This window comes from Temnothorax longispinosus, chromosome 5 (assembly GCF_030848805.1).
Source record: "Temnothorax longispinosus isolate EJ_2023e chromosome 5, Tlon_JGU_v1, whole genome shotgun sequence".
Taxonomy (NCBI): Eukaryota; Metazoa; Arthropoda; class Insecta; order Hymenoptera; family Formicidae; genus Temnothorax; species Temnothorax longispinosus.
Genome location: NC_092362.1, coordinates 23,979,212 through 23,992,304, shown reverse-complemented (window position 1 = coordinate 23,992,304; position 13,093 = coordinate 23,979,212). Strand labels below are relative to the sequence as shown.

Genomic DNA, 13,093 nt, shown 5'->3' with positions numbered 1-13,093 from the left:
TGAACGACCTCGATCGATTTCCACCGAGAAAGCTGTAGTTGACTGCTCAATGTTTCAAACGTTTTACTCGCTTTTAAGTCAGCGAGCGACAGTCGGAAATCGCGACAGTTTGTTCGGGACAAACTTTCGTTCATGTGTGTGTGTGTGCTCCTAATGTAAATACCGTATTATCTTCCATCACTTTAATTTCGAACCCGATGAGATCAATTTATACGCGCCATTTTTTCGCAGAATCTTAATTTTAATCTTAATGTGATATTTTCCGGTTAGTTTCATCGAAGTGGGGAAGGGAAATGGCTAATTAAATTGCTTTTTTTTCTAGCGGAACTGCGCACTCATTTGGTACTAATAAGCTGGATTTATGTCCAATTAAAATCTTTTAATCAAAAAGAATTAACGGAAGGAACAGAGTGAAGAAACGGCTTGCCGTATTCACGCCAGGGCTTCTATGTGCTTTTTTGGTATTTTTGTTCGCCGCACGCTTTTGAATGCTTAATGGCGCAATTCTTCCAGTCTTTAAAGTAGCCCCAGTAGGGAAATCTCTCATGAATCACTGTCTCGCGGTACAATGCATTTCACTTTGCCTACCTGCGTTTATTGCCCGATATTTTTGCGGACTTATAAAATTGTCTCGTATATTATCATAAAATTACGGAGCTTTCTAGGAATATATATATTATTATAATATATTACATTCTAAAAATTTATATTATTTTAAAAAGAAAAATGGATTATTTGTTATAATGTTACTGCAATTAACAAATCCTCGCAAAACATTTAAAAAATATGATTAACAGTTTTATTTTAATGGCAATTATAAAATAATAATTATCATATTTTATAACTTATTTATATTTGATAATGGTCATGGAATGTAGGGTTCGAACCCTGGCTGGGAAGATACTTTTCGCAATAAATTCTTTACAGTGATTTAATGAGCATGCTTATTAGCATCAAAATTTAAATCGATTATTGATTTAAGTACGTGGATTTACTGTTTCAACAAGGAACTGTGTTTTAAAGATCGATAAAAAATCGGCGCACAATTTATTGAATTTGGAAAAAGTATACAAAAATTCACAATATTATTATTAGGCCAATATATATCTCCAGCGTGGACCATAAATAATATTTTTCTCTTTAACTGATAGTATCTCATAACGGTCCTGTTTCACTTATTATTATTATTATAAAATGATAAATTCACAAAGATAAAATATAAATTCTGTACTTTACATTCACACTGACAATGAGTAATCAAATTTAATCGTCTTGTCAAGATCGAATAAAAAAATAAAAAAACGTGCCAGTTTATTGCGATTGGAAAATACTTGTTACATTGAATCTCGAATTTTTTTTAAAACCGCAATACTTGTTCGTGTAAAAAAGACTGCGGTTTAAAAAAAAAATCGAGATTCAATGTAACAAGTGCATGTGTGTAGGTATGCGCTATGAGTAAAATGTATTTGTTTGTAAAATGTATTCGTTATATTTCATTGCGAGCATTTGGTTGTTCTTTGTACATTTGCACAGTGATATATATGTATACAAAGACGAAAACGCATTTGTATGAGGAGAGAGAGGATTACTTTGAAATATTGCTTTCATTCCTGGCGCTTCACGCTCAACAGTCTCTTTACTTTTAATTTAGTTTCATTGAGCTCGAACAAAATAAAAAATGTTATAAAATAATTCTACTATTTTGCGATATTAATGCAAAACGTTTCATGTTTATCTCTTATCGTTTTTAAAAATGATATGATCGTTACCGATTACTACGTAATAATAACATTTTTGTGTGTGGTATTTATCTTTACGCACCATTTTCTTTACGTTCATGTATTATAGTTAATTAATTTAGCTCTACGATCAACAACGATGCCATAGTTTGAATATGACGTTCGAATATATGAATCGACATATTTTTTGAACCATATATATAGAGTATTGCTTGATATTTCAAGCAGGATGATACGCCCCCGGGATAAATTACAAGTTTTATAGTAATAAACATCGTGTCTGGACTGAAAGTATTGAATTTCTCTATATGTCGCGTCATTTATCGGACAGCAGACGTTAGCAACAGTTGGAATCATGCGATAATGACGTAAATTAATTGGCAGCAGAATATTTTAATGCTTAATTCATGGTTTTTCTTCGAGGGGGCGTATATTAATAATAATATTTATAGTGGGAACACATATTTTTAAAACTTTGCAGCTATGTCTCGGAGGGACAAAATAGATTTTCGCTGTCGTTACGAACTATAACTCAATTAAAGCGCGGACAGCCTGTGTCAAGGAAATTGCCCGGCCGCGTCCTCTATTAACCTTATTGAGGCGAACTGGGCGACAACCTTGCCTTGTAATTCTGTAATCCTATAATATTGCAACTTGATTCATGCCAGTTGCTCCTTCGCCATAGAATTAACCGTGGCTTTAGCCCGATCTCAATCGTCTATCCAGCGCCAAAATGAGAAAAATGAGCGTGCGATATCTTTGCAAAGTGTCTAACTATAGAGAATGCAAAAATGGAGTTTTTATTTTATGCCAGAAATTAACACGACAAAGCGTCTTTGGACTAGCAAAACAATCGTGACAATAAAGACACAATGATTAATGTAAAGTATATCTTTTATATTATTTTCAGAATTGATTCATAAAAATGACCTTGTTTTCAAAAACTCTATTTCCAACTAATCTTTAAAGTAAAAAGTAGCTTATTTAAATATATAATTGTAATATAACATTTCTTAATTTAATATGATCATAATAAGAATAATGTTATAATTAATACACAAATGTTTTATTAAGTAGCATTATTGCAAGAGACAGTAATTTTTCTAAATCAAAATATTAGTTCTTATTACATATTACATATAAACCTCATTTATATCAATTAGAATAATTAACGTGCATTAATTAAGATAACGGTAGAATTAGCATAGGGATTTCTCGAACAATAGTGGTCGGTGCTGGCTCGTATGTCAAGGAAATCCTCTCGGATTTTAACCTCCGCCTCTCTAATGTCAGAAATGGCTAAGCATTGCGATTTCCTGGGAAACCTTGGTCTCGTTTATCGCGAGCGATTAAATGGAACGTGATTTTTGTGAGGACAGAGTGACACATTAATACAATATAGCTTTAAAGTAAAAAAAATACATGAAAAATATGTATAAACATTGTTGATTAGCAAAAAAATAACACTTTTGATTTGGAGTAGATTAAGTTTTGATTTTTACTTTCTAGCGTAAAGTAATGAATTTTAATTTAAAAAAAAATATATATATATATATATATATATATATATATATATATATAGTAATATATACATATATAATTTTGCGCAATTTATTTATATAAAACATGTATTTATATAAAATATATTGTTTTATATATATCGTAATACTCTAAAAATCTATTTCATCCAATTTTTTATTTCTCTTCTCGCTTACCACGAATATATACACGCATGAATTTTCTGTAGAGTTACCATTTTTTTGTACGTCGACGGGTGAATCATGTATAGTGGACATGCATACATTAAACTGTGACATATCTGGTAAATTTTTATCGGTCGGTGTTACCGATAATTCGGTGAGGGGCGTGTGATCGATTTTATTTATAGCGCATACAGTGTATATTACTCTCGCTCTTTTACGATTAACATGCATGTCTTTCTAATATGCTATGTCACAATTATCAAAGATATGCAGAGAAAGTTCGTTTAGATAATCTGCAAATAATTATTTCATGTGTTGCGTAAAATTGGCGTTATGTAATTTATATGTATAAACATTTTATATTTTGCTTATAAAGTCCACTCTTTAGATAATTTGTAATTCCTACCAGATTTCAATTTTATATTTATATAATTTTATATGTATGTATATTTCTCGTTCTTCAAATGTTTTTATAATTTTATTTCAAATTCTGACACAAACTTTAGATCGTTGAAAATGGACTTGGAACTTTTCATTGATTTATTTCGTCAGGGCCGAATGCATCTGCAATGGTATACGCGAACGATAATTAATTAAGTGAGTTGCGAAGCGCAGCGAGGTAGTTAATAATTCCACATAACTTGACGTGCAGGCTCGCATCGATATACCACCTGTGGTTCTCGCGTTTACGCGATATCCCGGTATTAGCTTTAAGAATCCCCAGAGCATAGAAACGAAATACGTTTCGTCAGGCGAACACGCCTCGTCGGAGTTAAATCGAACTCGACTGGTCCAGCTTTCCAGCGATGTGAATTCCCTAACCCGAGTTGTAATCCCGGGAAATTGGATTTGCAAGTTTCATGGGGGGATATACTCGCGCGAATGAAGATCCAAAGTTTATTCGCGAAACATTATAGGCGTAAGAAGGATCGACACAATTGGTGCTTTACAAAAGTCTTTACTACGATACTCAAAAGATCTCAAAAAAATCCAAGAACATTCTGTTGATCCGCGAAATCGCGCTGTTATACATTTTGCACTATCAAAATGTTTAGAGAAAGTCTTGATACCTACGCGCTTATAAATCTTGTATTTGCGCGTTATAAGAGAAATATCTGTTTTACCAAAGAACCTTGTTGTATAAAATTTGAAAACCATACTCTCTTTTGTTGAATTCTGTTTCAAGAATAAAGTATAAATTAAAGAAGTAAAGAAGTATCTGTTTTACATCAAAGAATCTTATTTTGTAAATCTTTTAAATGTTGAAAACTACACTCTCTTTTGTCGAGTTGAAAGGAAGTAATTATAAAAAGTGACATAAAAGATATAATTTACATTATGTAATGAACAGACATCTGTCATTGTCCACTTGATTAATTTGAAAAATCCCTTAAATGAACACCTGCGGCGTATAAACACTGACTCACATGAGTTAATCGGTTGTGCCTACATAAATCAAGTAGCGAGATTGCATAATGAACTGACAATTCGCTCGTCGATGCTCGTCAAACGTCAAACTATTCGCTTCACGATTCATTTCGCGTGATGTATATTGTATAAGTTGAATTTGCGTATCTACTTACGAATCAACAAGCGAACGAATTAGTCTTCTGTTTTTACTTTTTACCATGTAAATTAGCGGCTACTAATTCGAGCTATTCAGTTATTTTTTTGGACTTACTTTAGAAAAGAGAGATCAAACGAAACTCTTATTTTGCTCTGTTGCCTTATGATTGCAGCAATCTTTAAATAAAACTATACAAAAATGTAACTGAGACTGTAATCGGTCAAGTTACATTTTTCATGCTCACCGACGCCGCTTGCATTACAGCTGTCGGTTTAGTTCATAGAAAGTTAGCAAATAGAGCTCACGTAACCTTAGTTAAATACAACAACGAAGTAACAAGTACAGTGAAGTAACAAGCACTGTCACTGTCTTAACATATACGTAAATACTTTAACGTTTTTCTCTGGACGATGTTTCAACTCTCACGAGTCCCTAATGTATAGTTAACAGGATATTTGATGGTTTTGGACTTTTGGAGCATCTTGTGTAACGAGTATAACGAGAAATGTAGTCGCAAAATTGAATTTCATGGGAAAAAGAACCATTAAACTTTTCGCCGACGCGTAATAACCGTAAGAGGAAAGTTTTAGTAGTGTAATAAGAATGATATTTAAAGGTCAAAGGTCGTTTGTAAATTTTTGCGTCGGTGTCAGGCTTCTCAATAGTAACTTATGATGAGCAATAAATATAATGTTTAATGTTGCTTAAATATTAGAATTAGAAAGACTACTGGAAGAAAGAATAGATTATTGTGATCACATTAGTACATTGAGAAGAAAAGCAGTTGCTTCAATTAAAGTGCTATCACGGGGTGCCAAAAACATAAGTAGTTTATTCAATTGTATTATATTAGACCCAATATCCGGATTAAACCGGATTAAACCAATAATTAAATTAAATTATTGGTTTAATAATCCAGATATTAGGTCTAATAATAATACAATTGAATAAACTACTTATGTTTTTGGCACCCCGTGATAGCACTTTAATTGAAGCAACAGCTTTTTTTTCTCAGTGTAGTGTAACATATTAATTTAATTTATTATTATATTTTAATAGTAGTAAAAATAATAGCAATAATAATTTAAAACGCAATAACAATCTAATTTCCGTAATACTAAATAAAATAATACAACAAATGTATATACATGTACTTAAAATTGTAACAATAATAATAATAAGAGCAATAGTAACAAATTTATTAAGTAAATTATAAAGAATTTTTGCGTAACGTTAAAAAGATGTCATACAATAAATATCAAAGACTATATTTTATTAATAGATTGAAGCGCGATATGAAAAAATAAAACAGCACCCACAACCATCACCATAGTTGAGAACGTCTCAGGCAGACAAACGTGATTTTTCGGATTTGCAACTCTTAACCGGGAAGTCATGCATTGTTGCCAATATGCGGCGGATTTTCACGTTTTATCGCGCACACGTACGATAAAGAGTGTGTACATAACAGACGCGCGGAGGGAAAGTACATTCTCTTGCCGTCACACATGAACATCAGCGATATGTGATTTACGCAAAAAATAAAAATCAACAATGGCCTTGCATATCGCCGTCGCGTGAAATGTGTGGAATTCCGTGGAAAATCAAAAACAAACTGAGCAACGATTCGGTGGCAGAGAGAAATTCAGAAAAACTCTCTCTCTTTATAAATTTGTAGATTTCTATCTTCCGAATGTCGCACGGAGAAAAAGTTAGGGTTGCTACAACAGAATAATAATGTTATTTTTCGCTCATCAATACAAAAGGGTTATGAAAACCGTAGTATTCTGGAAGTGATTTTGCGATTGAACTGAACTCTCACAATCAGTGCTATACCGTGCAACTATATCTTATAGATCTATCAACTATACTATTTATACTGCAGATCACTTTAGAAAGAGTACCAATAATAATCCTTTGGTTGAGGTACCTATATGAGAGTATTGTAACCGAATGTTACTTATAGTAAGAACTACGATTATGAGCACCGTATAAATGAGCATATATTAACAGCTACATTTTTAATGTAATCTATATATATCAATATAACTTGAATTCATATAAATTTCTTTTTCAATCATAGAGAATGTTGTTGTAACAACCGTAGCAATTTTCTCCGTGCGCGCTTAATAAAATAAAAATTTTAATTACGTCATTAGCTGGCCAATAAATTAATCATCTGAATTACACATTAATTAAATTGATCATTTTATGACATTATTCACTCTTTTCGTTTCTGCCAAGTTGCGTCAATTTGTCCGGAAAATTCAGAGCACACTGACGTTTTTCCGCTGTCGTTTTGTAGTTCGCTCATATTTAATAACCATGTTCCCGATATACGAAACGAAAAATTTTTTATTAAAGTAATTTATTTAATGGGCAAGTTTAATGTAATTCATGACTTTTGTGCACGCGAAACAGCCATAAGAACGGTCATTGCCGTCCCGCTCGCGGTTTCCGGAGACATACGTGCCAATTTTCGAAGGCGAAGTTCGTAATGAGGGGACAAGCATAACGGTGCACGTCACGCCGACAGCTTTTGTATTTTTTTCGCGGTATCTGCACGTGTATATGTATATCTACTACTCGCAGATAATTACCATCTGCGCCTGCGGAAAAATACTGTGTAATATATGAGCCTCCGTTTCGTCATGCCTCTTTGAAATTATGGGTAGCAACGATTCTTGTGTCAATTCTTGCGTTCTCGAAAGAGAGAATCAATCAATAGAAAAAATATGCGAGCTACGAAACACTATTTGCGCAGCATCGACTATATTCTGTGGCAGTATTTTAATTGAAAATATTATACGTAGATGAAATATGTTATTCTTGATAATACATACTGATGAGGACTGTTTCCATCTTTTTATGCGTTTTTTGGTTACTTAATATGACCAAGAAAAATTATGATTAAATAGTGATAATATTATTGCTATGTTTAAAAGCGTAAATTATTTGAAAATTCTGTTTGGTACGGAAATCTTTTGTTATCTTCGTACTCAAATGTAATCGGTCGTAATCGTTGGCACATTTAAAGGCAGTTATTCAGGAAAATCTGCCAACGAACAATAGGTATTGCGCGGTATATTCGCGGCATTATCATCCTGGCGTGGATTTCCGCCTTTTACTATACCAGAGTTCCATTCCGCTTCGCCACACACTGCAGATTGGTATGCGCGAATACGTAATACGTGTACAACCAATAACATCTTCCCTCCGCATCGATCTTGTCGTCTTCACGTCTCCGCGCCGCGGTAAGTCATGAAAGAACCATGGCTCCCGACCGCAATGTTTACCTGTCATCATCATTTACAAACTTGTAATAAAAAGAGATTGCAAGCGTGTAAATAAAAATTTCAGGAAAAGCTATAATACTGTTCGGTCGTTTCAAGCTTGTTTGAAGGTTTCTTACGAAAAATATTACGTTTTTATTCCTGCCTCTTGCCCTCGTTCAGCAAACAAACGTTAGTGCTTTTGTACGAGCACTGCGTCTATACACGGAGAGAATTTTTCGTTATATTTTACCGTTAAATTCACTGCAAATGTGAGACAACTTGGCAATCAAATATTATCGGTAACAATAGGAATTTTTGAAATATACAAAATATATTTTATACAAACAACGTAATACAAATTACCAAGTACATTGGTAGTTTTTGAAAAATTATTGAAATTTTATTATATATTTTAGTAAAATTAATCAAACACATATTTTATATTTTATTGTAATAGATATTAATATTTTTATTATGCATGGTTATAGATATTAATCAGCTTGCATAGAACTCTTCGTTTATGTTGTCCCACAACTACCATGATTTTCAGGGTAAATTCTAAGAGAAAATTCTCTCTGTGTGGAGATACGATTTTTTTACCTCTAAGGTACAGATAGATGTATAAAGCTATGTTTCAAAAGACTCAAATAGATTTACGCATTAATAAAATTGCCATAAACTGGAGCTCCTTCGCTCGCGCATAAAACTTTATCTGAAACGTTTTTGAATATTCATACACCTTTCATGGATATTAATCACTGTCGATTCATTACTCTCGCAAGTGTCGGTGACGACGAGTAGGCAAAGACATATTTCAAAAAAGCGACGTGGCGTCTTAAACGTCGGCGTTCTATCGGACGTTTTCCGTATCATGTTGTATATCATTCGCGCGATGGAAGCCGGAATTAAGCATAACGCTATTCGCGCACAGGCTGCGCGACGAACGGGTTAAATACCACTCGCCATTGGAGGACGAGCGCATCATTTGCCGACCAAATCCCTCGATCGCCGGTGGTCGCGATCGGTTCGGTTCGGTTCGTCGGCGCCACGCTTGGAGAACGCCGATCGCGTTTTCGCCTTTTACCAGCGACGGCGCATGCGCGCGGCGCCGCTCGGCTCAAAGGCATCAAAGCGTACGTCGCCGCCTGCACCTCGGCTCTCCGCGCGGACGCCGCGGACGGTCAGTTACGCGCCGAGCGTCGTCGTGGAAGGGTGACGTTTTCTTTCTTCTTCTTCTTCTTCTTCTTCTTCCGTCGTTCGCGCTCACTTGGCGCCAAATCGGAGCAAAAGCGGAGCGCGTGTCTCACAAGTTGTAACACCGCCCGGCTGACTCGACCCGGTCGATCGGCGCGGATGAGCGCGGAGTTGGCGTATATACATATTAAAGCAAGTGCGAAAAGAGAACGCGTCGTCATGGGTACCATGTGTTGTGCCCCGCGGGTGTAGAGTGCGGATTTGCGCGCGGTCGGGCGAGGGGGATAAAGGAAAGGGGGCTGGAGAAGCGGACGTGCCGTGGAGGGACCGAGGATACGGACTACGGAGTACCGCGTGGGCTAAACCGCGACCCGCCGAGTCGAAGTCACGTCGTGGAGGTGCGCGAGGGAGATACGGAGCCGGAGGGACGGGGAAAGGTAGAGGCGCTCACGGAGAGACGATAATGCGGAGCCGTTGCTTCCGTCTTCAGCGACAGGACGACGTTCGGATCTGCTCGTAGTAAGTGAAATATACCACCAGAGATGCTTGCGAGGATAACAAACTACGTCGGATTTACGAAGCACGTCGTACTCCAGACATAAGACATCTTAAAGACATCTTTAAAAACATTTGTCTTAAAAAAAAGTCTTACAGTTTTAAAAAATGTTTTTAAAACATCTTTAAGACATTTTTGTAATATGACGTTTTAATAATGTCTTCAAGACGTCTTGGACGACTTTGCCGTTTGGGAGGGGTTGCCCGCCCTCCGAAACTTCGACTCGCGAGTTCCACTCGTGCTCTCGCGATGCGCAAATCGCCTTTAACAATTTGTCATAATTGGTCAGCACGACAGCTATTCTTTCTGACGCGGAAATTTAGTCATTAATTGCGAGAATATCATTTCATACTTTAACGATGCTCTCGCGTCTTTTGTCTTCTTTTATACTATGCATTTCTGACATCTGTTAGATTCACACAAAATGGACGATGATAATATTCTCCTGAAAGTTTAATCCTTTCAAGCACTCGCTTTCCTTTTAATTCAACGAACAATAAGTGAATGGAGATAATGAATAAGAAAGTCGGCGGACACATTTATCACCCAGTAAGAAAATAATCAAAGTTCTGCTTTTTTTTTAAATCCTTCCTGATGCACGCAAATTTTCTGTACATCTTCTTTTAAATTAAATGAGAAATTATATCAAAGGCAGCGCTGCGCGCTGTGTGTGTATGTGTCAGTTCTGTTATGATCAAATATGATATATTTGCCATGTGAACTCGGAGTGCTTGTGGACTACAAAAATTAAAAATATCAAATATAAACGTTTCACTGTTGTAAAAATACGCCGATCATGTATCGGCGAGTTTCATATTTTATAATAACAGCAGTGAACACTCTGCGCCCGTTGTAATAATACCGCTTACGGGAGTATCGAGTTTTGAAGCGAAAACTCTCTTCGTCCGAACGAAAGAAGATTATTACGAATATTACAAAAAGAGAATTATTGATGAATGAAAATATTAAACATACTGAAACGTATTAACGATATTATAGATATTATTGATTTAACTATACATAATTCTACGATATACGTAAGTACACACACACACACACACACACACACACACACACACACACACACACATTATTCAGAACGCAATGACATATAATATCTCAAAATGGGAGTCACTCGAAAGTAATCAATCATTCACGCAACCTTTCGCATTCTTCTTATAATAGGAAAAGATATCAATCATCAGAAAGGAGATGATGCTAAATTTATTCTCTACTTAATTAATAAACTTTCCTAAAGAGTACAGAATCCACGATTATATCGATATTGCACCTCTTTGTAAAGTTCGTACCTTATTATCCAAAGTTAGACGAGATTGATCTTAGCTCGATCAACACCACTCCATATATTCGTGGATTACTTTGCATCTCGAAGGCAGTTGCAACACTTTGTAACATTGGATAGTTATAACTGTTCGTATCGCTTAATTGACTGATCCAGTTTACCGCGAGTGCTATCGCGATCGTAATTCTCATCTTTAATCGAGCGCACGTTTCATCTGCGTCGATCAAAACTATGATGTCGAGCGGCTGAACGCTGCACCATCTCTCGTTGCCCCGATTTTCACGTAAGAACGGCTACGCGTCGGTTCCGTTGATGTTGCTTTAAAGGGTTAAAAATAAGGCGCAGTCGCTTGAGGCGATTGACCGTAAACTAAACGGCACCGTATATATATATATATATATATATATATATATATATATATCCACCAAAGGAAATTCTCTCAAAGTATATGGACTATTATGGACATGACTTCTCAAATGTTGACCTCTTATTGTTAGCAACCGCGACTCACCGGATAATAATACGCGACAGACGTCGTTTATAACATCCCATTCGCGCAGAAGTCGAAAATGTTCGCGAATTAGTCGAGCGGAAACAACAGCGGGACAAACAGTTTGTTGTTGTTACTGTGTTATTGAATTATTTACCGTTGGATAAATTAAATGTAATTGTTGGAGAAATAGAACGATGTGTAGTCCTGTTTGTCGTTTAGCGATTTGTCGCATTTTCGATTAATTGGCTCTTTTTTCTTATTCGCCCATCCGCGCCAATAATTTAAATTGTTCCATTTGTGTCGCGAGTGGAGCTCTGTTAATTGCGTCATTACATGAATATGTAAAACACGATTTATTCGAATTACGACGTGAGAGCGATTCGTATCAGAGATCATTGATGTGTGTTAAAGTACAGCGACAACGTAATACAAGATGAGAAATGTGTTACGAGTTAATATCTGATTACATATTAAAACATTAGCATTAGAAAGGTGTTACTAATTTAACCATCTACTCGTTACATCATAATGATTCTTCTGATTATTTTCGAACGATTATTTCGAAGATTTATTACATGTCTTGAAGTCGCGCGTGAACAAAGAAAGAAGAATAATAGAACTTTCTCCGCTCTGTGTAAATTTCAGGAACTTATGCGGACTCTACCGACAAATTCCTGAGATCTTAATTCGTTGAAAAAGTGACGGATTCGCAAACATCGCGAAATTATCGAGTTTCATCTGGTCGCAATCTTTCGCGATAATTTGATCAAACATCAGAATTTCTATTTCTGGATATATTAGTGTTGTAATGAGAAAACACAATATATCTTATTAATATTTAAAGGTGTTATAATATCTTTAACTGTTACCTGCGCAGCAGATTTAAAAACTGGTTAGTAAAAAACTATAATTTATGACAACATTCGATATAGGCAAGGATATATTGATTTTGTGGTGCATTAGTCGTTAATTGGTCAAATCCGAAAACCGCGCAGTGGCAATCCGACATATTTATACAAAAGCACGTACGATAACTATGCGTCGGCGTTAATTATAAATAATTGCAGTTCGCGAGTGCGGTTAATTTGAATACCTCCGTGCTGCAAGAACGAATCTATATCTCAAAATGTCGCTCATTGAAATGCGCGAGACATTGCACGCTATTCTGCAAACTCTGATAAAGGCTGCAGTTTACTAGCCGCTCTCGAAGTGCGAGATGAAATCAATTTGATTTTCCTTCGTTAATAGGGATTCGATTTGTCG

At 35.6% G+C, this 13,093-nt stretch overlaps 1 protein-coding gene across 2 annotated transcripts in view; it reads left to right on the top strand.

Moving 5' to 3' along the window:
- The first annotated feature begins 9,366 nt into the window (after nt 1-9,366).
- LOC139812547 (uncharacterized) overlaps nt 9,367-13,093 on the top strand; it is a 56,440-nt gene continuing 52,713 nt past the window's right edge. Inside the window, exon 1 of one of the 2 annotated variants that reach the window (XM_071777423.1) lies at nt 9,367-9,997. The gene's annotated coding sequence lies outside the window, so the exon portion shown is untranslated. The remainder of the gene's footprint in view (nt 9,998-13,093) is intronic. The other variant, XM_071777424.1, reaches the window with a different exon arrangement.